Below are 24,892 nucleotides of genomic sequence, written 5' to 3' on the forward strand. Positions count from 1 at the left end.
GAAACAATGATTTGTATCGTTTTAACTTTCCTTCTCTCATGAATGTCTTAATTGTACATTTGAATCATACTTATATTTTTATATAAAATTAAATTTTTAATTAGAGAATTTGATATGATAACAAGACTTTTGAAACTGAGCTTTAGGTAGAACATTTGTCATGTCAAGAGTTATGACAACTTTTCGAAGGTTTTCAACAGTGAAAGTGTTTTCACATGCCAGTGATATTCTATCATTTTTACAGAGAAACATAAAAGGGAAAATAAAAGGTAGAGTAAGCACACATTTACAGAAAAAAAATACTTAAAGTAAATTAATTAGAAAAAAATAAATTAATTAGGAAAAACAAAACAAACAAACAAAAAAACATGTTGAATAAGACAGTAGTTCTTTTTTTTTTTTCTATTTTTTCCTAATTTTAAATACATTAAATTAATACATTGTATCAACAGTTATAATGACTATAGCCAATGACTATATGTTAGGTAGTAAGCTATTCTCCCTTCATATTCAATACTAATAAAAAAAAAAAAAAGATCTTCTAGGGCATTACCTCATCCTAAAGGTGATATTTGATAATACGCTATTTTTTTATTATTTTTTATTTTTTAATAAGCATGAAAAGACTAGTTCAGCTATAATGTCAATATTACAGGTACCTGAAGTTACCAAAGATAAGTCCCACACAATATTCTCTTTCCCTTAGTCAGGAATTTTTATTTCAGTTTTCTTTTTGCTGTCTCTCATTATTTATTATTTTTATTTTTGTTTATATTTACTTAAACTCTGACTCCTTATGTATGTATCCCTTTCAGGTGGGCATCTCCAGACAAAGCCATTTTATTTCAGATATTTTTTCCTTTCCCTTTTTGTTATAGCTCTAGAAGTTTTCTTTTCCTTATTTGTTTTCATATTTATGTACCAGAACCCCCTTGAAATTTCTCAGCACTTTTTTTTCTCATTAAAAACTTTCAATAGAAATTACCACTTTATTTTCTTATAATTTGCCCTGCAAGAAACTCTATAATTCAATGGTAAATTACCTCATAGCAATCTTTCTGTACTGGAACACATTCATAAGTAGAACTTTTACTTCCTAAAAAAAAATGTCTAACCTGTACTTTGGAAGTAATGTTCTGTATAACAATGAATAAATGTCTCAAAGATTCCAAACAAAATGTAATTTGAATAATTTTGTGCTATTTTTAGTGAACAATAACTCTTCCAAAACTTTGTGTTTGTTAACTGTTTCAGTTTAGAGGGAATTGAACCCATAGAGTGCAGTCAAATTTTTAAAACTGAAAACATTTTGTTCTATATATATTCAATGTCAAATGCTGACTTTTTGTGTTAATAATTGCAGTTTCTTAAAAAAAAAAAAAAAAAAAAAAAAGACCTTTGAAACATCAGGAATAACAGCAGGGAAAAAAAACTGAAAGCTATATTACTTGCAAGTGAAAGTCTGACAAGGAAAAACAAGAAACAGCTGTAGTTATGCTGACATTCAGCAGTAAGATTGCAAACAAACCAAAATTTTCCAGTGTGCACAAAGAACCTGAAGAAGTGAAATAACAGTGTTGTCAACGTTCATTAAAGACCGCATGTTGAAGGCAAATGTCTAAGAGAAAACAAATTTTAAAAAAAGAAAAAATAAATAAAAAGGGAATGAAAGGGTGGAGGGAGAAGGCTAAGAAAAAGAGAAAAGAGGAGAAAGATCACATTAGTGAAAACATACACATTATATTATGATTCCATTTAAAACTGATGAACAAGAAACAGCATTTTCTTATAACCTAAGAAAAAGATTCTTTACACTTAATTAAAAAAAAAAAAAAAGAAAAAAAAAAGAAGAAAAACTAAACACATTAGTTTTTAGTATTTAACACTAAAAAAAAAAAAGTAAAAAGGTTCTAAATTGTGATTGGGTACAGTTTTGTCAGTTGAATTGAAAAAAAAAAAGTGTTTACTTCAATAAGACTAGTTGCAGAATCTTATCAGGGTAGTACAGACTTAATGCAGTATTATTATTACAGAATCACAGAATCACAAAATCGTCTAGGTTGGAAGAGACCTACAAGATCACCCAGCCCAACCTCTGACCTAACACTAACAAGTCCTACACTAAACCATATCACTAAGGGCTACATCTAAACGTCTTTTAAAGACCTTCAGGGATGGTGACTCAACCACTTCCCTGGGCAGCCCATTCCAATGCCTAACAAACCTTTCAGTAAATAAGTTTTTCCTAATATCCAACGCAAACCTCCCCTGGCGCAACTTTAGCCCATTCCCCCTTGTCCTGTCACCAGGCACGTGGGAGAATAGACCAATCCCCACCTCTTTACAGCCTCCTTTAATGTACCTGTAGAGAGTGATAAGGTCACCCCTGAGCCTCCTCTCCTCCAGACTGAGCAATCCCAGCTCCCTCAGCCGCTCCTCATAAGACTTCTTCTCCAGACCCCTCACCAGCTTTGTCGCCCTTCTCTGGACTCTCTCGAGCACCTCCATGTCCTTCTTGTAGTGAGGGGCCCAAAACTGAACACAGTACTCGAGGTGCGGCCTCACCAGAGCCGAGTACAGGGGGGCAATCACTTCCCTAGACCTGCTGGCCACACTGCTTCTTATACAAGCCAGGATGCTGTTGGCCTTCTTGGCCACCTGAGCACACTGCTGGCTCATATTCAGCTGCCTATCAACCAGTACTCCCAGGTCCTTCTCTGCCAGGCAGCTTTCCAACCACTCATCTCCCAGCCTGTAGTTCTGCTTGGGGTTGTTGCGCCCCAGGTGCAGGATCCGGCACTTGGCCTTGTTGAATTTCATACAGTTGACCTCAGCCCATCGGTCCAGCCTATCCAGATCCTCCTGCAGAGCCTTCCTACCCTCGAGCAGATCGACACACGCACCTAACTTGGTGTCATCTGCAAATTTACTGAGGGTGCACTCAATCCCCTCATCCAGATCATCGATAAAGATATTAAAGAGGACTGGCCCCGGTACTGAGCCCTGGGGGATGCCACTAGTGACCAGCCTCCAACTGGATTTGACTCCATTCACCACAACTCTTTGGGCCCGGCTCCAGCCAGTTTTCAACCCAACGGAGCGTATGCCAATCCAAGCCATGAGCAGCCAGTTTCTTGAGGAGAATGTTGTGGGAAACGGTATCAAAAGCCTTACTGAAATCAAGGCAGATCACATCCACAGCCTTTCCCTCATCCACTAAGTGTGTCACTTTGTCATAGAAGGAGATCAGGTTCGTCAAGCAGGACCTGCCTTTCATAAACCCATGCTGACTGGGCCTGATCGCCTGGTTGCCCTGCGAGTGCCACATGATGACACTCAAGATAATCTGCTCCATGAGCTTCCCTGGCACTGAGGTCAAACTAACAGGCCTATAGTTCCCCGGGTCTACCCTCCGGCCCTTCTTGTAGATGGCGTCACGTTTGCTAGCCGCCAGTCAACTGGGACCTCCCCTGATAGTCAGGACTGCTGATAAATGATGGAAAGCGGCTTGGCCAGCTCCTCTGCCAGTTCTCTCAGTACCCTCGGGTGGATCCCATCTGGCCCCATCGACTTGCATACATCCACGTCATGTAGCAGGTCGCCATCCATTTCCTCGTGGATTATGAGAGCCACATCCTGTTCCCCATCCCCTTCCACCAGCTCAAGGCACTGGGTATCCAGAGAACAACCGGTCTTGCCACTAAAGACTGAGGCAAAGGCGGCATTGAGCACCTCAGCCTTTTCCTCATCTTTTGTAACTAAGTCTCCCCCCGCATCCAGTAAAGGATGGAGATTCTCCTTTGTCCTCCTTTTTGTGTTGATGTATTTGTAAAAACATTTTTTGTTATCTTTAACGGCAGTAGCCATATTGAGCTCCAGATGAGCTTTGCCCTTTCTAATTTTGTCCCTGCACAGCTTCGCAACATCCTTATAGTCCTCCTGAGTGGCCCGCCCTCTTTTCCAAAGATTATAAACCCTCCTTTTTCTCCTAAGCTCCTGCCACAACTCTCTGTTCAGCCAGGCTGGTCTTCTTCCGCGCTGGCTTGACTTTGGGCACGTGGGGACAGACCGCTCCTGAGCCATTAAGATTTCCTTCTTGAAGAGTGCCCAGCCTTCCTGGACTCCTCTGCCCTTCAGAACCTCCTCCCAAGGGACTCTGCCAACCAGTGTCCTGAACAGCTCAAAGTCAGCCCTCCGGAAGTCCAATACAGCAGTTTTACTGATCCCCTTCCTGACTTCGCCAAGAATAGAGAACTCTACCAGTTTGTGGTCACTCTGCCCAAGACAGCTCCCAACCACCACATCTCCCACCAGTCCTTCTCTGTTTGTGAACAGAAGGTGTAGATTTTGTAGGTGTATATTTTGATCCTTTTCAATAAGTTCCTGCTTGTTCATATCTACAAGTCAGCTTTCTTCAGGTCTCGTATGAAAAGCTTGATATTATAGACACACCATTACAATTTACACAGGTTTACTTTTGCTCATCTCCGGCTTAACTGTAGAAAGTAAATTTGCTCCCCAAACCAGTCACTGATGACTTGCTGAAAACTGAAAAGGTCTGTGAGACAAAATTGCATACATTTAAAATATGTAGGTAAATACTTGAAATGTCCTATTGAGCCTCAGATTAAAAATAATAATAATAATAATAAATCTATTACATATGAGACACTCTATCTTAAATAGGAACAGAAAACTCATACCGGAATCCTGTGAGTTCTTTACCAAAATGGAAGAGGTAGACCCTATATAATAAAGCCCCAACCCTATATAAAAAAGCTCAACAATTCGAGTTTTTGAGTTCACTTTTGAGTTTATTTGTCTGTTTGTTTGGTTGGGTGGTTTGTTTGTTTGTTTCCATCTTTTTTCCCCTTTAGTGAAAAATATGTGAGTTCATCTTCTGATTTTGCCAATTTTTGGTTATCATGACAACGGAAGTAGACATTACACAATTCCAGCAGTCAAGCACATACTTGTTGATTTTCAAGACCTGAAATCTTCAGTAAATTCAACACTTGGTCATCCATACAACAGACACCACTCTCCAGAACTGAGATGCTCTCCTTTCATTACTCTAATTATGACATTCCTGTTCAAATGCTTAACATTGTTAACAGACTCAGAAAACTATAACCTTGCTAGGTGATTTACAAATGATCTGTCAGTTTGAAATGTAGCAGTTCTGATGCATATCCTACATTAGTTATCCCTACGAAAACGCTAGTTTTAGCACTTATGGTGTCATAATTATACTGAAGCATAATTATGACAGCTTAAAAGTCAAATAGCTTGTTCTTTCATAGCTGATCACTGAGCTTTAAATGGACATTTAATGTAACAGCGAATGCAATCAATATTTCTCTCCCCAGTTTCTTTTGACCACTTCATGCAATTGAAGTGTGGAAAATGGGTGAAAAATATAGTCTGTATATTCTAGCCATTGCACTGCACTACAATTCACTAGTTCTGCTTATCTTACCTGGACAAATTGTCTACTCCAGAAGAAAGAAGGCTAAGAGCCTCATTGATCTCTACAGCTTCCTGAGGAGGGGCATTGACGAGGGAGGTGCTAATCTCTTCTCCTTGGTAACTGAAGACACGATGCCCAGGAATGGCACAGAGCTGGGGGAGGGGGGGGGGGGGGGGGGGGGGGAAGGGAGGTCAGATTAGATGTAAGTCTTTTGATTTTTTTGATTTTTATTTTTTTTTTACCATGAGGGTAGTCTAACACTTCCATGTAAGATGGTGGATGCCTTCTGCCTATCAGCATTCAAGAGACATTTAGACAACGCCTTCATTAATATACTCTAAGTATTTGTTAGCTCTGAAGAGGTCAGGCAGTTGGACTCAATGTTTGAAGGTCCCTTCTGGATGGACTATTCTATCCTCTCCCATCCCATCCCATCCCATCCCATCCCATCCCATCCCATCCCATCCCATCCCATCCCATCCCATCCCATCCCATCCCATCCCATCCCAACCCATCCTCTCCTCTCCTCTCCTCTCCTCTCCTCTCCTCTCCTCTCCTCTCCTCTCCTCTCCTCTCCTCTCCTCTCCTCTCCTCTCCTCTCCTCTCCTCTCCTCTCCTCTCCTCTCCTCTCCTCTCCTCTCCTCTCCTCTCCTCTCCTCTCCTCTCCTCTCCTCTCCTCTCCTCTCCTCTCCTCCCCTCTCCTCTCCTCTCCTCTCCTCTCCTCTCCTCTCCTCTCCTCTCCTCTCCTCTCCTCTCCTCTCCTCTCCTCTCCTCTCCTCTCCTCTCCTCTCCTCTCCTCTCCTCTCCTCTCCTCTCCTCTCCTCTCCCAAGGAATTTTAATTATAGCAAATCTAAGACACAGCTACTGTTCTTCACTATTTAAAGAAAGAAAAGAATTAGTAAAGATACATGCTCTGTACTGTATATTTATGTAATGGATACACTATTACGAAATAATTGCATTTTATTCATTTATGACTCTGCTGTAAACTAACTAACAACAACAACAAAAAATCCATTTTAAATATTGTTCAAACTTTCCTCAATAATTTCAGATCTGACCAGGTATGAAGTTTCATTTATATTTCTTAGTAAATAAACATCAGAAAATTTTAAGATGTTGACACATCTTAAAATTCTTTTTTTTTCTTCTTTCTAAAACAAAAGGCCTTTTTTTGTTGTTTTTTTTTTTTTTTTTTCTTCGCTGAAGGCCACAACTATTGGTGGTTAGAGAGGTAAAAATGTTGGTTTAAAATTTTAATTTAGGTATACGTTTCTGAAACAAACTCATAGTATGGTATAAAGTAATTTGGATCAATTCCAGTACAGGATTGAGAATTTTTGTTCTTGAATCACAGAAAGGATGTCATTAAATGTTCTGTGACTGACCATATTAAAGCAAAAAATACACAGAATTGGAACGGGTATTTTAGAAAGAATAAGTGATTTTAAGTTTGTAAACTAATAGGTGCCCTACATTGATGAGCTATCTCATAGACTTTCCCTCATTTACATATTTATATCAGAATCCAAGCAGTAGAATAAGAAAACTTTCCAAAAAAGTTTTATTCAGACCATTTCTATTTGTTCAATATCATGAGCTACAGGGCTACATATTGGGATATTATAAACAGATCTTTAAGCTTTACAATTTTTTTTTTTTTTACAGAGTACCATATCCCTACACATGTTCTTTAGGTCATAGTGCAATTACAGACATTAAAAATTCACCATGTATTTGCACTTACAATCAAAACTATGCTTCAAGAATTGAGCAGTAGAAAAGAGAAAAAATCTTTCTAATGTGTATTTGGATTCCCATATCCTTCAACACTAATTTTTCTTGACATAATTTGAGGAAGTCAGCTGAGGCTTTTTCACAGATAACAATTTCTTTTTAGGCTCAGCATGCTTAAAAAATGAAATAAATTATTTGTTATTCTTCAGGGCAACAAATGTCCATTCAAAAAGGAAGTTGTAAAGGGCAAGTCTTTTTATAAACAACACTTTTAGGAATGTTATAATTTACAAGTTTCAATGACTACCTAGACTGGATTTTTGAGTGTTATTTGTTATTTATAGATATTTGTTACTTCAAACATATTTCAATCTAACTATTCATGAATTGCACACTTGGGCATTTCCATTATTAAGTTTCTCTATTTTGAAAGATATAAATCACAACCAGTATTATAATACAGGAATCACAAATAATAGTATGGATAACATATTATTGATGGCCACTTGTACTGCTTAACAGGATACAAAAAGATTTATCCAATTATTCAGAAACAAATACTTACAAAAAATCTGACATAACATGCGTTATTAAACTAGTTTGACAAATAAATACAAGAAATTCTCACAAAAGATAATTAAATACACCTTTCTTACTATAAGGATGATTGAACACTGGAACAGGTTGTCCAGAGGGAGACTCCATTCTCAGAGACGTTCCAAACTTGATTGAGAACAGACCTGAGCAACCTGCTAAAAGTGACCCTGCTTTGAGCAATGGGTCCTCTCCAGAGGTTCTGAATTCAAGCATCTAATAATTATATCTATTTCACCTCTTCTGCTTCTCTAGAGCTTAGTTTCTCCACCTTAACAAGATGAGACATTAATGTTTTAAAGAGGTAATATTCTCCTTGTATGTGTACTTCCTGAAACACCATAAAGTTGGGCCACAGACCTGATCTATACACTGGGACCTCAGACATTACAGTACTATGAGAATGGAAGTCCCCTAGCAGAATATAAATGGTAATCTATATCTGTCTATATCATGTATATCTATATATATATCTAATCATCTATATCTCCATCTATCTATATCTATATCTATCTATGTCTATGTACATACATATACATATAAGTATGTATATATACGTATACATATAAATGTGTATATATAAATCAAACACATTTGTGGCCCTTATTTTTCTCCATTTTTTTCTTTAAAGTATGAATTTGCAAAAATGTCTTTCCTTTTGTTTATGATCTCAATGCAACGTCTAAAGTATACAAGGAGATACTATATTAATATTGAGGAACCGTACCTTCTAACCTTTTTGAATAATGTATTTCATTAATCTCAAAAGTAGTTGTGAAATTATTTCAAGTTTTGTAATTAAAATTCCCTACCAGTATTTATTGGAAGTACTATTAATAGGAGAAATCCAAAGTTTACACAACAGAGTGCTCCAGCGTGATTCAGATCACTTAAAACATGATGCATCATGTGAACATCTCTGTGTCTCCTCTAAGAGCTGGGACCTACATTTGAACGTCTAAGCACTGATATGCTAAAACCAGACATAAAGTGTTAAATTCCTGACGTAGAATTAAAAATTTAAGTAGTATTAAAAGCTACATTAAATAGAGATTGAAATACATGATAGATTAACTTTGATCAGGTGCTAGAACCCCATCTAGACACTCTCTCACTCCCTCCCCTCAGCAAGACAGGGGAAGAAAATAAGATGAAAAGGATCACGGGTCAAGATAAAAACAAACAAACAAACAAACAAAAAACCTTCTCACCACCTACTGGTGACAAAACAGACTTGACATCTTGACATGGGCAAAATTAATTTATTAACAATTAAAATAGTTTTGGATAGTGAGAAACTGATGAAACTAAAAAACTTTCTGCTCTACACACACACATTCAACTCACTCGACTTCACTCTGTTATTCCCAACTCCTCTATCAATCTGCTGCCAAGAGACACAGAGGTAGGTGACGGGAATCTGGGGGTTGTGGTCAGTCCAGAGCTGTTTCCTGTTCCACTCCTTCCTGCTCACACTTTTCCCCTGTTCCAGTATGGGTCCTCTCCATGGCCTGCAGTTCTTCTAAATAAACTGTTCCAGAGTGGGTTCTCTGCAGGCTGCTGCATGTATATCTGTTCTTGTGTTGTCCCCTCTATGGACTACACGTGAATCTCTGCTCTGACACCTGGAGCACCTCTTCTCAGAAGGTCAGATCCCCAGTGTTTGCAGTGCTATTTCTCACATGCTTTACTTCACACCTCAGTCCTGTGCGATGGTTTAACCCTTTCTTAAATGTTTTCCCAGATGCACCACCAGGGTGGTTGCTGGACTCAGACATGCCCTGCAACAGGGCTATTGAATCTGGCTGGGACCAGCTGCATCCGTCACAGGGCAGCCCCAACCTTTCCTCACACAGGCCATCCTGCAGCCTGAAGCTGCCCACACCTTGCTATGTATGCCTAATAAACAATAAAATAGAATATTGTTTGAAGTTACAAACACAAACAAAAATGCCAAATATTTTGAAAAAATGAAAAAAAAATAGCAAAAAGCCACAGCATGATCAAATATTTTTCATTTACAAAACTGTACTTAGAATACTGAGACAAGGTAAGTTAAGAAAAATACTAAGGAAGGGGAAACAATACGTCAAGAACTACAAACATTAGGGTGACTGTAAGTTGTAAGAAGGAAACACAGAACATTATTTTTGTGTAGTACATTTTTATTCAATATTAACCTCTTTTTATCTTGAAAAACTAACTAACTAACTAACTAAATAAATAAATCAGTTATGCCAGCAGAGTTATATGATTCCTGGGAAGCTAATGTAAAAAAAAAAAAAAAACAAAAAACTTGAAAAATTAATGATCCTTTAGAATTTCAAACATTATCAACACAGTGTAAATATAAATTCCTTTTATATTTATATATGTATATATATGGGCAATGTGAACAAACACACAAACATATACCTAATGTAGATGGAGTTCAAGTTAGCCTGACTTAGGCACTTTATCTTTTCCTGGATGTCCATCCTTCTAAATAAGTTGCCTGTGTTCCATAGGATTCTAGTAAAGCACAGAAAACTTTCAAGAACCTCCATGGGGAAATCTCATTTGCCTAAGTGTAGACATTTAAAATCAATGCCTATAATTTTCTCAGGTGTGGGAGGGCAGTCTTCAAGCACAGTATTAGAAAACAAATCTCACAAAAAAAAAAAAAACTTTTCAGTGTAATCAAAACAATATTATATAGGTACTAGGAGAATTGTACAAACGTTGTGGAGAAAAAATATATATATATATGTATATGTATATGTCAGGCAAAGTGCAAGAAAGGTTGCTGAACTATTCAGTAACTTTCAAAATTTCTCTTATATTCCTGAGGGTGCTCTGTGGACAGGGAACCAACTTTAACCCTTGAATTGAACAAGAAGGAAACTTTTTTGAATACTTATCAGCTGGTAAGCAGCACATGTGGGAGGTCTCAATTTAGTTGCCTGAATCAACTAAAGCCCATTTATTTCAATTCAGAGATAAATTCTGTAACCAATAAGAAATTGTAGCATCATGTCATGCTACGGTCTCAAAACTGTAGTAACTGTGATTGATGAGAACACTGTTTATTAAACACAACTCACAAACTACATAAAAAGAAGTTTATCTTAAACACAAATGGCCTTAGTCAGAATATAGATGCCTAGATTGTTTGCTTAACCAACGCAACAGATGTCAAGGAAAATGATATTCCAAAAAAGATAATTCTTTTTTTTTTTTCTTTTTTAATGGCAGAAAAGAAGCAAATGAAAATATTTTTTGTGTCAAGAAGAAACTGGTGTAGACCAAAATATGATTATACTACTCATTGCTGGTCATGTATGAAGCTACTCCCTGTAAATGTGATCAGATTATTTAAATTTAACTTGTATGCAGCCTATGAATCTTATATTAGTTTAATTTTTATGAAGAGCAATCTTTCAGGACACTATTAACATTTTTCAAAACTACCAAATACTTTTTTTTTTTTCCTGTTACTTCACCTTGCATTGCTATTTCTTATGTAAAAGGGAAACAGTGCTTAGTATAAAAGTCAAGCATGTAGCCCAAAATGTTTTTTCTTCTTGAGATCTTTCATTTAACTAATAGAAGAATAGTTTCCAGTATAGATAACAAACATTCACAGAAAAGGTTTCGTTCAATTCATAAAGTAAAAATTTCCAAAAGAATGAATGGTCAACTAACTTTAAATAGTTGTTGCACTTGGGGATAGCAATATCCGCTTATGAACATGAAGATAGGAGAAAATAAGTGTAATTTACATAGACCATGAAATCAATCACTGTGAGTTACAGTAAGAAAAACTTAATCCACACATTATACCTAGAGGTAGAAGTTTCTAAAGACAGTTTTTTTCTAAGCAAAATACTCCTGTACCAATAAGGATAAGATCATTTTCTAAGAAGCAGTAGTCTGTAGGAATACAAATATTATGAATAATTTCATCAGAAACTGATGAAGAAAAATTTGCTGTTATTTGTTGAAATGTTTGTATGTAAAAAAAAAAAAAAAAAAAAAAAGTCTGGATTCCAAGTTAATACAACTGATTCATTTTTACTGATTTTAGTGTATCTATAATGATTTACAGGAGGGTAGTATACAGCATACCAGGAACTGTCATTAAAAAAAATAAAAAATAAAAAATAAAAATGATTACTTTTGTTTACCTCTGTGTGGTGGTTTTACCCAGCTGGACAGCTGAACTCCAACATAACTACTCTCTCACTCCCCCTCCCCAAAGGCAAATGGAGAGAAAATGTGATGGAAAGGGCTCAAGGGTTGAGAAAAGGACATGGAGCTCACTCAACAATTATCGTACTGGGCAAAACAGACGCAGCATAGGGAGATTAATATATTTTATTACTTATTACTAACAAGCTACAGTAGTGAGAAACTAAAAGCAAACTAAAAACACCTTGCCCCCATGCACCATATTCTACATCCTCCTCCCGAACAGCACAAGGGAATGGGGAATAGGGGCTGCAGTCAGGCCCTAATATTTCATTTCTGTTGTCCATGAACACTGTCCATGCCCTTTTCACATTACTGTGGTAGTTACAAGGCTCCTAATATGTGTCTATACATGTGTATCACATAAAGAACTTTTAAAAATAACTGTATAAAGTAATAAAAAAGATTCTGAGTAGTACTTGTCTGTAGAGAATGGATCTAAAGAAAATGAAATATTACCTACTTTGGTCCATTCAGTTTTAATTAAATAACTAGGAATGTAAATATAGTTAAATGTCATTAAAATCTGTGTAGATACTCAGTTGCAATCCCTTTCTTTCTCTTGACTTTCCATCAGAATGACAGTCCACTGATTCACAATTTAATGGTCTACTCTCTCTTTGCATTTTAATTCCCAGTTGTCAACCTCATGATAGTCAACTCTGGAAGCCTTAAAACTCTAATCCTCCATGACTCATTGATTTTAATGTTTCAGTTCACAAACTAACAGTTCCTTATTTTTGCCAGCTAGTCCTTCACGAGAATTTCTGAAAAGACAACATGATGCTCTCGCTGATCTCTGATAGTAACTATAGTTGGGAGTATTTATCCAGAGTAGTCATACCAGAGGACTAGTCTAACAAATGGTCCATGAGTAGAATAACTTACTTATTTCTCTTCCCTGATTTGCAATACATTTTCAATTATTTTCTGTGTGTTTCCAGTAAATTTGTAGGTATTTCAGATTCAATGTTCCATGAACTATTACTTTCACTGTTCAGGATTCATTGTGTGCTATTACTTTAGATAAATTCTCTTCTTTCTCTGCTTTTACAAGGTGTTAAAAGTGTCAGATCTTGCTTTTTAGATTAAAAGGACTACATGAAGCAAACAAGCAACTAACCAAACAAAAGAGCCCTATACATTTCCAGCTGGACTTCAAACTGCATTCTTTGTTATTTATTTGTAAAGATTAAAATAATGACATACCTTCCAAACACAAGCCTGTACATATTAACTTCTGACTAGTCTTAACTGTCATTATATAATATAGTTGTTTTGCCCACAGAATATAGGTACCTGAAATTACCTTTCTGTGCGTATCTGGGAATGGAGGAGGTTTAACAGAAACAAAGTCTATTTTAAGAAAAAGTATTTTAAGAAGCACATACCAGAAACTTTCCAACCTAGTTGCCTTTAGTAAATGATCCAGTAAACACTCTGAGTATTCTTACTTTAAATGGGTAATTAGCCCATAAACCATTTCTTTAAACAGAGTAGCATTACCTGGCAAGATGATGACAATGTTCGATTACTGCATTATATTTTATTTCCCTCAAGCATAGCAACTAATAGGTATTAGGCTGTTGAGAACAGGATAGAAAAATAATGATAATTAAAGATGTGCATATATATTCCAAATGTAAGGAACTGCAATTTAGATTTGCAGCAAGAATAAACGTGTGATTAATCTTATATTTCTATTTATTTATTTATTTATTCTATTCTATAATATTTATTTATTCTAAGTAAAAGTTATGAATTCCATACAGGTTTTGCACCTACTTGTTAAGTATAGTACATCTGCTCAACCATTAAGTGCTTGAGATCCTTAGTTTTTCTTATTTCATGAATTTTGTCTCTTTAAATCAATGCTTGTGAAATTATTTGAAGAGCTTTTTTATGGCATATCCTTACATTCAGTCTGAATCATGGAATCATAGGATGACTTTAGAGAGTGATTGTACAATAAGATCTGGAAATAAACAATGATAAGTCATCATTCTCATAAAGTTAAAGGATCACAGGCAAGTTGTAAGTGACTTCAGGAAGTGCCTCCTGCTCAAAGCAGGGGCGGATCTGACATTTATGCAAATGATTTTGAAAACCTCCAAGGGCAGAGAACATCCCAATATGCTATATGACTGTTTTAAAGGAACATCTCTTGTGAAGGTTTGCATTAAACAGTTTTAGTTTCCTTCTAAAATTCAGTGCATTGTCATCCTTAAAAAACCAAAACAAAACAAAACAAAAAAAAACCTTTTAAGCATCCTCACCCATGTCCTCACACATTTTAAAAATCACCGTTATAAACTACATAATTATTAGCTGCAGAATCCAGGAGAATGCTCAAAGAATAAATATGTATATATACTTCTTATTCTTGTTAAAAATAAAAAGTAAAAACAAAAATCTTGGTTACCAATTAGATCCTGATTTTGGATGTTGAGAATGAACTACAAGTCATTCAGATTCATTAACAGAGATATTAGTAAAGTCACCTAATTGATTCAGACATGGAAAAAGTAGAAAAAAAATCTTGAGGGCACTTTTGAAAGTGCTTATAGTTGCCTTCTTAACATACTGATACTAGCAGCCAAAGAACACTCACAAGTAATCAACTAAAAGAGAAGAAGCACAGTCTGAATATATTTTTAGATTTATGTATAAATTCCTATCTTCCTTTTTTCAAGTGTTTCACTCTTCCTACCTTCATCTACTTTATTGTTTTGGGGTATGAATATGGAATGCTTCAATTTCACAGATTTATAGTACTGACATAGTCAAAGTCCATTTTTATGGCATTTACAGGACCCAACTTAATGGAAAGAAAGAACAGAAAAGAAAAGAAAAGAAAAGAAAAGAAAAGAAAAGAAAAGAAAAGAAAAGAAAAGAAAAGAAAAGAAAAGAAAAGAAAAGAAAAGAAAAGAAAAGAAAAGAAAAGAAAAGAAAAGAAAAGAAAAGAAAAGAAAAGAAAAGAAAAGAAAAGAAAAGAAAAGAAAAGAAAAGAAAAGAAAAGAAAAGAAAAGAAAAGAAAAGAAAAGAAAAGAAAAGAAAAGAAAAGAAAAGAAAAGAAAAGAAAAGAAAAAGAAGAAGAAAAGAAGAAAAAGAGAGAGAAAAAGAGAAAGAAAGAGAGAAAGAGAAAAGGGAAAGAGAGAAAGAGAGAGAGAAAGAGAGAAAGAGAGAAAAAAGAGAGAAAGATGAAAGAAAGAAAGAAAGAAAGAAAGAAAGAAAGAGAAAGAAAGAAAGAAAGAAAGAAAGAAAGAAAGAAAGAAAGAAAGAAAGAAAGAAAGAAAGAAAGAAAGAAAGAAGAAAGAAAGAAAGAAAGAGAAAGAGTGAGAAAGAGAGAAAGAGAGAAAGCAAGAGAGAAAGGGAGAAAGGGAGAAAGGGAGAAAGGGAGAAAAGGAAAAAGAAAGAGAGAAAGAGAGAAAGAGGAAGGAAGGAAGGAAGGAAGGAAGGAAGGAAGGAAGGAAGGAAGGAAGGAAGGAAGGAAGGAAGGAAGGAAGGAAGGAAGGAAGGAAGGAAGGAAGGAAGGAAGGAAGGAAGGAAATAAAAAGAAAGAAAGAAAGAAAGAAAGAAAGAAAGAAAGAAAGAAAGAAAGAAAGAAAGAAAGAAAGAAAGAAAGAAAGAAAGAAAGAAAGAAAGAAAGAAAGAAAGAAAGAAAGAAAGGAAGGAAGGAAGAAAGAAAGAGAAAGAAAGAAAAAGAAAGAAAAGAAAGAAAGAAAAAGAAAAAGAAGGGAAAGAAGGAAGGAAAGAAAGTATATGGAACTATCCTTATGTAATGGAACTATCCTTATGTAGGCAACTCTGGAATAAAGGCACACATGAAATTACACAAAAATGCACTAGAATATAAATAATATATCTGGAAGAACACAGGGAAACAGTGTTTTCATCAGAGATGCATGCATGAGAGATGAAGAGAAGGGACAAAAATGCCAGTAAAGAAAGAGAAAACAGCAGGGAAACAGTAGATATTAAAACAACAGTACTGAAATCCAGAGAAAAAAAAATAAGGAAAAGCTTTTATTTTAAGTATTGCTTTAACAATTGATTTGAATGTTAGTTGAGAAAGGCACATGGCACGATGAGGACAGAAATTTCTACCTTTGTGAGACTTTTTCCGGAGTTGAACAGGTTTATTTCTAAATAAAAAGAATTATATTGTTGAATTGCAAAGTGATTCATCTTCAAACAGGTTTTTAACTAGCCATACAGATCACAGACAGAATCCGTATCATCAGTATCTTTATTCATTTAACTGAGTGTGGTGGTTTTACTCTGTGGGGCAGCTGAAGTCCACTACAATCACTCTCTCAGTCCCCCTCTTCAAATGAAAAGGGGGAGAAAATACGATGGAAAGGGTTCTAGGGTCGAGATATAGACAGGGGAATCACTCACCAAATACTGTTAAGGGAAAAACATACTTAGCATAGGGAGATTAATGTAATTTATTACCTATCACTAACAGACTAGAGAATGAGAAACTAAAAGCAAACACCTTCCCCCATTCACCTTCTTCCACCTCCTCTCCCTGTGCGGTACACGGGAACAGGGAATGGGGCAGCAGTCGGTCCCTAATGCTTCATCTCTGTCACTCCTTCATGGTCACTCTCTGCCCCTGCTCCAACGTGGTGTCTCTCCCACAGGATGCCGTCCTTCCTGAACTGATGCTGTGTGGGCTACCCACAGGCAGCACCTCTTCAGGAACTGCTCCAGTATGGGTCCATACCACGAGGTCCGTCTGTTAGGAGGAAACTGGTTCAACCTGGGTCCCCACAGGTGACAGCTCCTGACAGATCACCTGCTCCTGCATGGTCTGCAGCTCTGGCCTGGGGCTTGCTCCTGCGGGGGCTCTCCATGGGCCACAGCCTCCTCCAGGCCACATCCACCTGCTCCACTGGGGGCTCCTCCATGGGCTGCATTGTGGAGATCTGCTCCATGTGGGACCCATGGGCTGCAGGGGGACAGCCTGCTCCACCAGGGGCCTCTCCACAGGCCACGGGAGAACTTCTGCTCTGGCACTTGGAGCACCTCTTCTCCCTCCTTCTTCACTGACCTTGGGGTCTGCAGGGCTGTTTCTCTCTCCTCTCTCCCAGCTACTGTTGCACAGAAGTTTTTTCTCTTTCTTAAATCTACTCTCCCAGAGGCCCAATCAGCATACTTTATTGGCTCAGCTCTGGTCAGCGGCAGGTCCCTTTTGGAGCCAGATGAAATGGTCTCTGATCTAACACGGGGCAGCTTCTGGACTCTTCTCACAGAGGCCACCCATGCAGCTCTCTGTTACTAAACCCTTGCCATATAAACCCAGTACACTGAGGTTATAGCTTAGACTACATTATGGATAAACAAATCCTTTTACAACTGAGAATTATAACAAGAAGAATATAAACAGTAACTGGAACTCTAAACTTGTCCTATACTGAAGATTTCTGAAAAAAAAAAAAAAAAATTCTCATAGCTTAATCTACAGAAGTCATGGTAAAGCAAGGAGGAAAGAAACATTGTTTAGTAAAAGTTACAAAGTATTGTCTTCTATTCAAACTAATAAAGCATCATCAGCTAAATTAATACATATGTTAAATGCATGAGCATCCTAAGATGTATGTCATGTGGCTAAAGGGGGACTTTTTTACAAACTTCCATTCTATTTAGAGGTTTCTATTTTAATCTATGTATTTATTGATTTATTTATTTATTACAGATTGTGATTCTGGAGAACAGCAATTGTTTTGAGGTCATTTTTTCTTTAGAAACCACTAAGAAAAAAAAAATAGTACTTCCTAAATACTCACTAACTCAGAGGAAGAATTCATTTTTAAGGCAATTTGTATACATGTGCAATGAGGCTCAGATTGTGTGGCAATATTAGATTGTGTGGCAATCTGTGAACCAGCAGTACCAATCTGATGTGTTTTGCTTGATCAGTACAGAGACATGCAAAATACTTTGTAAGTATACGTGAAAATTTACTATGCAGTAGCAGCAGTAATTCCTTCAACAAGGTTTATTATGCACTTAGAACTTGCCTCCTGCCAGCAGCTTTTTTTTTTTTTTCTTTCTGTTGCCTCGTTTGGGTGAACAACGTAGGAATCAGAACAGCACGAGGTCTATATTTGGATGAAATTTCAGCTTTGTATTTTGAAGTCAGGAGAGGAAAAGGTAGATTTTCCTATTTTTTTCCAGCACAGTTCTGTGGGAATGACATATTTCCCTCAAGACATGGGAATCTTTATGTAATAGTTCCTTTTTCTTCAATGGATATTTTAATTTTAGCTCCTCTAAAATTCATATAGTTTCTATGTCCAAACTAATTTGATTCTGAATTTAATGTTGTTTCTCTCTTGTACCTGAAGAATTTGAAATAAATAAATAATTTAATTGGCTTTCAACAACTATGTCTCCTCTTAAAAATCCAAATACCTTCAGATCTCACTTCACTGAAAGACAAAAGACTCCTACAGGCTAAGTCTACGATTAAAAACAATTAATTTAACTGTTCTGAATGAAAGATAGGACAATAAACACAAAACAGGAGAAAAATCCAGTGAATCTTCAGTTTCAGGAATCTTTTTTGTCACTTTTAATAAATATAATTATTTTCAATATACTGCAAAGAAAATTTGAAAGAAAAATATGTTGTATTTTCCATATTGAGTTCTTTATGAATTAAAATAAGGAGAACAAAATAGTTTTTTGTTTGTTTGTTTGTGTTTTTGTATGCAAACGTTTAAAAAAAAAGCAAAATCTCTGCTAGAATACAAAATCTTTGAATAATATGGAAATTAATGTTACTTTTATTAGTTGGTTAGTGTATTGAAAATTGTAGCAAAGTTTAACTTCAGACTTCATTTGCATTCTTTTTTAGAGACCAAAAATAATTTTCTGGGTCTTGTGTACATATATGTATGCAAATATGTGCTAATATGTCGATGCAAATACATTTTAATAAGTACATGTAAACATAAAATCTTTTTTTAAACAAATCATTGTTTAAAGTTAAATGTTTTCAGCCTTGTCACTGAGATCTTGCAACAGAGTCATTAAACTGGAGATAAGGTTTCTTTCACTTTTTTCCATCCTCATAAAGGTTCCAGATGCTTTAGAATTTGTATTCTTGGGAACCCTTTCAAAAAAAAGTGTGGAAGGGAGGTAAACTTAAGTTTTGTCTTTGTCCCCAGTACCATTACAGCATTTTACTAAATATTACTTAAATGCAGGATGCATAAGCAGGTACCAGAAATCACATTACTGAGTCAATGCCCTTGACAAATGAGTGGAACACGATAACATTCCATGTTGTTTATTTCTCTTCTTTGTCCTTAAATCCTGGATTCATTCTAGCAGATATTTCAATGACTGATTTACTGGCACCATTCTGAAGAGTTTGATAGTCTGTTGGTTCGAGCAGTTTCCTGGGAAATGTGAACTATGTGTTTAAATTACCTTAAGATGCGAGGAGCAGGGGAAAGAACATTAACAATAAACTGTTTTCCCTAAAGTACCATTGTTCCTCTGAACTGAACTCAGTATTGCCTCTAAGTACTGATCATAGTCTGCAAGTATGGTGGGCTGGTACTCCTATGGAACAGGCTAGAATTTAAATGCTTCATTGTCACTGAAGGCACTCAAGTTGATTTCATAGAATCACAGGATCATAGACTCATAGAATCATTAAGGTTGGAAAAGACCTCCAAGATCATCTGGTACAACCATACCCCTACCATCCATATCACCCACTAGACCACATCCCTAAGCACCAGGTACAACCTTTCCTTGAACACCCCCAAGGACAGTGATGCCACCACTTCCCTGGGCAACCCATTCCAATGCCTGACTACTCTTTCTGAGAAGAAAATTCTCCTAATTCCCAATCTAAACCTCCCCTGGTGCAACCTGAGACTATTCCCTCTAGTCCTATCACTAATTATGCACAAGAAGAGGCTGACAGCCAGATCCCCACGCCTTCCTATCAGGCAGCTGTAGAGAGCAAGAAGGTCTCCCCTGAGCCTCCTCTTCTCCAGACGAAATAACCACAGTTCCCTCAGCTGCTTCTCATAGGACTTTTGTTCCATGACCTTCACCACCTTTGTAGCCCTTCTTTGAATATATTCCACGGCCTCATTGTCCTCCTTGTAGTGAGGGGTCCAAAACTGAACACAGTACTCGAGGTGTGGCCTCACCAGAGTTGAGTACAGGGGGACAATCACCTCCCTGGTCCTGCTGGTTATACCATTTCTGGTACAAGCCAGGATGCCTTTGGCCTTCTATACCTCCAGGGCACACTGCCAGCTCATGTTCAGGCAAGCATCAACCAACTCCCCCAGATCCTTTTCCTCTGTGCAGCTTTCCAGCCCCTCTCCCCCAGGCATGTAGCACTGCATTGTGCTGTCGTGACCAAAGTGCAGGACTTAGCCGTACTGAACCTCATCCCATTGGGCTTAGCCCATTGACCCAACCTGTCAGGCAAGCGTTGACTAATACCCCCAGATCCTTTTCCTAGGGTCTTTTCTTTCATCTTGATATGATTTCTTCAGCTAGTAATGTGGGGTTAAAATTCCAAATTTGGAAGCACATCCATCACATAGATTGTACAGAATATTAAAAGTCTGAGACCTATTTTTTTTTTAATTACATCCAATGTTTTCACACATCCTTTTTGCCTTTGCAATGACTTTTGAAAGATGCACTTAAAGGAGCTGTAAAGTAATAATAAAAGGCTCATTTGTGCAATCCTCATTCAGACAAAATTCCAGAAAGAGTTTAATGAAAGTTTAGCTGAGTAAAAAATAAGACATAATCATTCTTTATGATTTGTTTTTAAATTACAGCTTTACGATGGTATTTGTATGATCCCATAGTGCTTGAATTTCCACAATAACCCTTATAGGAAAGGGAAATGTCAAAATGATAAACAAGTGTAAATGTCGTTCTATTTTTATGAGTCAATATTTTAATTTCTTTCAACTGTCCATTCTTTTTATATATATATATATGTATATATATATAAAGTAAAAAATACTTTTTTGTTTGTTTGTTTGTTTGTTTTTTATGTTAAATTAAGATTTTTAGCTGATAAGATAATGATATTAGATTATGGTACCAGACTTCTAATATACCTGTTTCAACTAAGTGTTTTAGGTAAATCCATATAGTATAGTTACATAAGGTATTAATATTTAGTTGCCTTCTTTGGTTCACTATTTTTTATATTATTAAACAAAAATAAGTGTGAAATATTTAGAATATGAAGTTTTTATTCCTTTTAGAAGGAAAAACTATTTTCATTTCTAATCTAGCTAATGGATTTTTCAATTTCTCAAATGCTTTTTTTCACATCTACCAAAAATTATTTTAAGTGAATGCCTCTGGATACTTCAAGGATGCATACCATGTATGCAAATACATGAAGTAAATACACTTTGGTGTGGTTTCAATATGCAAATTATAGTTACTGGTTTTTGTTTTGTTCAAGTCTTTTTCAAAACCATATGTATTTCATCTTACAATACTAAATATGTTTAAATGAAGGTAATATGCTTTAAAATAATATGTTAAATGTGTCTGCCAACCTTATTTATACTAATTATTTGCAATTAAAACAAATAAACAAACATACTAATGACAAAGCAGCAAAGATATCTGTGGAATAAAAAACTACTTAATACATATGAAAATGTCACATTCTGGCTCCAAGTAGTCCTATGTTTATAGGAGTTGTTTTGACAGACAGTGTTGCTATGAAAATCAGTGTATTTTAACATTGAAAGCACAAAAAAAATACATGATAGGAACAGTTCTTTTCACCCTGCAGCAAACACAATTATGCAAATATATACAACCATGTCAATTGCCGCAGACTTATTTCAATGTCACTGAAGATGAAGGGGCAGTTGTAGAAAGACAGCTATTTTAGGGTTTGTTAATTCTGTTCCTAGGCATGCCTGTTTCTCTTCATAAACAATAAGAACAATTTAGATATCTAGCTCAGATAAAGTTGACTGTAATATAACACTTTTAGGTAAGAGGAATTTTACAAATTGCAACTATATTTAAGCTGTTTGTATTTAAACAGGTAAATTATTGATACGGGGGGGAAATGTAGGAAATGTAGGAAAGAAAGGAAAGAAGAAAAGGAAGGAAGGAGGGAAGGAAGGAGGGAAGGAAGGAAGGAAGGAAGGAAGGAAGGAAGGAAGGAAGGAAGGAAGGAAGGAAGGAAGGAAGGAAGGAAGGAAGGAAGGAAGGAAGGAAGGAAGGAAGGAAGGAAGGAAGGAAGGAAGGAAGGAAGGAAGGAAGGAAGGAAGGAAGGAAGGAAGGAAGGAAGGAAGGAAGGAAGGAAGGAAGGAAGGAAGGAAGGAAGGAAGGAAGGAAGGAAGGAAGGAAGGAAGGAAGGAAGGAAGGAAATTTTCTAATAAGTTGAAATTGTTTGAAAAAAAACATTAATGATTATAAGGAAACTGATATTTGCCAGTGCCAACTAATGTCCTTAACTCACTGTGACTGCTAGCTATGTTGTAAAGATCTGTGGTTTCTATACTAACAGTCAGGTTTGTGATTAAAGAAGGTGAAAGGGAGAGAAAAGTACTAGAAAAGTTCTGTGCAACTTTATTAGCAGAAAGTTACATTCTGCCACTTTTATTCTATTTATTTATTCATTTATTTGACATTGCTATAATGCTGCATTTAGTTCCCTGAAAACAAACAAACAAATAAATAAATAAATAAAAATATTTTTAGCATTTAAGAGACTATAAAATAATACGAGAACAATCTATTACTGGATCAACCTGTCCAGGGACATAGCAGAATCCCCACCACTAAGAGTTTTCAAGATGTGATTTGACAGGATGCAAGATAAATCTCATCTAGGCTCCCTTTTCCCATGAAATGTTAGATCTAATGATCTTTCAAGGTCCCTTCCAACCTGAGATGCTCTTTAATTCTACAATTCTATGATTCTATTCATTTAGTTCTTCGGTAGACATTGAAGAATTTGGGAGGTGACTGATGAGCACAAATAGAACCAAGAGCTGTGTGTTGTACAATGGTAGATGATTACAATAGCAAGTCTGAGTGCAACACTGGTAGCTTTTGACCAAAAAAAAAAAAAAAATAATAATAATATGTATGCTGATGCATAGTATGCTTAGTATGCTTTTGACAAGTCAAAATGCAAGGTCAGTAGATCCAGAGTTCAAATGTCTGACTAATTTAGTTTGATTTTATACTTAAATGCTAGGCTTTGACCCCCTATCATACATAACAACAACAATTAATGATTTATGACTGTGGGAAAGGAGTTTTACATGATCAGGATAGTGATAGTTGATGCACTTCTTCCCAGTTATCTGCCAGAAATACATACATTTCTTTGTGATGGGTTGTACTAGATCTGCCTGAAACTGAGTTAACTTCCTTCACAGAAGCCTGCATGGTGCTGTGCTTTACATTTGTAGCTAAAACAGTGTTTGTAACAGTTTTGGCTCTTGTTGAGCAGTGCTTGTACAGTGCCAAAGCTTTTTCTCCAAACCTCACCTGTCCAAAAGACTGTAGGCTGGGGGTGGCAAGAGGTTAGGAGGTGACATAGCTGGGACAGCTGATCCCAAGTGACCAAAGAGATATTCTGTAGTATATAATGTTCATGTTCAGAAATAAAATCGTAGGTGAAGGAGGAGAAAGTTGTTTTTTTTTTTTTTCTTTTCTTTTAGGGTTATGGTGTTTATCTTCCCAAGTGACCATTATACATCCTTTTCAGGAAGTGACTGCAGATGAGAAGTAGTGAATTAATTCTGTTCGTTTTATGTGCACAGATTCTGTTGCTTTCTTATTAAACTGTCTAGATCTTGATCCACTGGTCTTTTTGCCTTCTTTCTACATTCTTCCCATCCCATGGGAGAGGGGAGACAGTGAGAGGTAGAGAGGGTGTTTTCTTGATGGCCAGAGTCAACCAACCACATAGACAAAGACTGAAACTTAGAAGAACAGACAGACCTAACACTCTAAACATCCAGAATTATTATTATTAATTATTATTATTATAAAATTTTAATAACAATAATAATAATAATAATAATTGCTACATACAATAGAATTAGAAAATAATTTTAATATTATTCTAAATAGTTAAGAACTTGCCATGGAGTGAAAGGATATATTTGTCTTCCATATAACAGTAAGCCCAGCATTTTTAAAATCAGTTATCACTAAATCTAAAATATACTAACAAAATATCATATGAATTCCTAATTTGTCATTGTTTCTATATATAATCTATACAATATAAATGAAATTTTGTTTTCATTTTAATGGATTTTTATTTTTTTTAATGTACATGAATTATTCAAAAATACTGTGATTCAGGCAGTGATATGAAAATATATGTTTCTGTTACCATGCTAGCAGAGTAAGAGCTAAGTACTTAAAGCATAATGGCACATACCATGCATATTCATGTATATTTTCCATACTGCTTCCATATTTAAATGTTAATTTGTGACTCTTTAACATATCTTAAGTATAATCTTTTGAAGAAAACAATAAAATCTGGACCAATACTACCAATGTAAGATGTCATTGTCTATTAAGGAAGAACATAGTTTTAAGCTGGCTTTTATTTTCCTTTGATTTAGTCCGTGATCATATTGTCCATATTTACTATTTAGAACATTAAAAAGACTTACGACTTTAATGTATTCATACATACCACTATACTTTCTCTTTGGTATAATCCTGCCTACTAAAATAACTCTTCTGTACCCCTATGAATATTCAGAACCAAATATTCATTGTGGACTACTGTGTTGTAAGGCTTTTTCAATATATGTTGTAGAAATGTTATATTGTACTAGAGAGTTAACAGA

Source organism: Anser brachyrhynchus (genome assembly GCF_964034855.1).
Source record: "Anser brachyrhynchus genome assembly, chromosome: 1".
NCBI lineage: Eukaryota > Metazoa > Chordata > Aves > Anseriformes > Anatidae > Anser > Anser brachyrhynchus.